A 2,203-nucleotide genomic window follows, 5' to 3' on the forward strand; every position below is an offset into this window, starting at 1 on the left:
GGGTTTCACTATGTTGGCCAGGCTGGTCTTGAACTCCTGACCTCATGATCCACCCACCTTGGCCTCCCAAAGTGCTGGGATTACAGGCGTGAGCCACCATGCTCAGCCCAAGCAACACCTATTCTTAATCTAGCAGTGTGTTTTGTGCTTAAGGTATCAGGACACCAAGACATTTCTTTAAGTTCTTGGTTTAGTGAGTAAGTACCATTAACTTGTTCCCTGAAAGATAAATATCTTGGGACCAAGAGTGTTCAACTTCCTGGGAATGTAACTCAGAAGGTTTTTTCTTACTTGGCCTTTATTTAAGATGGAGCCACCCTGGTTTGGACGTCTCTGGCACAGGTACTCTCTGCCCTCCTGGTATCTGTGTGTGTCATGATGTCTTGGGACAGGCATTCTCTGCCTCCCTGGCAGCCATATGTGCCATGATGTATTGATGCAGGGCAGGATCTTGGCTTTGCTTGGGAAAGAATCCAAGAGCGAGCAAGTAGCAGAAGAAAACAGCTTTGGCCAGGCACAGTGGCTCACGCCTGTAATCTCAGCACTTATGAGAGGCTGAGGTGGGAGGATTGCTTGAGCCCATGAGTTCGTGACCAGCCTGGGCAACATAGTGAGACCCTATCTCTACAAAAAACAAAAGAAAACAGCTGTATTGAGGTGGCTGTGTTACAGCTCTGTGACTGTTCCCGCAGAGCAGAGATACCCTGTAAGCAGCTCAGGGGCAGTTTTTGCAGTCATATTTAAACCCATTGTAATGACATGCTAATTAAAGGGTGGGTTACTGAGAAATTTTGGCGGGTTGAGGTAGCTCACGCCTGTAATCCCAGCACTTCGGGAGGCTGAGGAGGGTGAATTACCTGAGGTCAGGAGTTCAAGACCAGCCTGGCCAACATGGTGAAACCTCGTCTCTACTAAAAATACAAAAAATTAGCCAGGTGTGATGGTAAGTGCCTATAGTTCCAGCTACACGGGAGACTGAGACATGAGAATCGCTTGAACCTGGGAGGCAGAGGTTGCAGTGAACCAAGATCATGCCACTGCACTTCAGCCTGGGCGACACAGCAAGACTCTGTCCCAAAAAAAAATTTTTTTTTAATTTTTTAAAAGAGGAGCCAGGTCTCCAGAGTGATATTTATCAGGCATTGCACCAAAGAGCTTTAATGCATCATCCTCATTTACGTCTCTGAACCCTAGAAAGCAGGTGCTATCATTAGCTCCATTTTACAGATGGGGAAATTGAATAGTCACTTCCTAGTATGAGTTACGCAACCTTGGCCCTAGTGCCATGAAACTCACAGCCTGGAGGCAGGAGAATCACTTGAACCCGGAAGACGGAGATTGCAGTGAGCCGAGATCACCCACTGCACTTCAGCCTAGCAACAGAGCAAGACTCTGTCTCAACAAAAAAGAAAAAAGAAACTCACCGCCTGGTAAGTGACACAGACCTCCCCGTCCCTAGAGAATGGCAGACTCAGAGTGGGCAGAACTGGGACACAGAAGCTTAGAGGGCTGGGGAGACCAGAGGAGGCATTGCCCAGCCCAGGTGTCCAGGAGGGCTTCCTGGAGGAAGGGGTGGCTCAACTGTGATCTGAAATATGGTAACAATCAGATGAAGAATGGTGGGGGTGGGGGGAACGTTCTGGCCAGAGGGCCCAGCAAGTTCTAATGCCTGAAGGTGAGAACACATGGTTTGTTTGGAGTGGCTGCCAGGGTTCCACTGGCTGATGGGGAAGGGGAAAGGGGAAGCGATGTCAGAGCTGTCCTCAAAAGCCAGAGGCCTCAGGATTTAGTCATCCAGCCTCAAGAACATGAACACTGTCCTGACAACAATACCTGCAACAGGGTGTCAATCCATGTCATCTGTGGTAGCAGCAGACTGTGAGGGCAGGTTTCATTTCCTTCCTTGGGCCTTGAAAGAGCCAGAGATCGGTGGCTCACACCTGTAATCCCAGCACTTTGGGAGGCGGAGGCGGGTGGATCATAAGGTCAGGAGTTTGAGACCAGCCTGGCCAATATGGTGAAACCCTGTCTCTACTAAAAATACAAAAATTAGCTGGGCATGGTGGCATGCGCCTGTAGTCCCAGCTACTCAGGAGGCTGAGGCGGGAGAATCACTTGAACCCAGGAGGTGGAGGTTGCAGTGAGATGAGATTGGCCACTGTACTCCAGCCTGAAGAACAAGACTCTTTCTCACCAAAAAAAA

Source organism: Cebus imitator, unplaced genomic scaffold (genome assembly GCF_001604975.1).
Source record: "Cebus imitator isolate Cc_AM_T3 unplaced genomic scaffold, Cebus_imitator-1.0 Scaffold296, whole genome shotgun sequence".
Lineage (NCBI taxonomy): Eukaryota > Metazoa > Chordata > Mammalia > Primates > Cebidae > Cebus > Cebus imitator.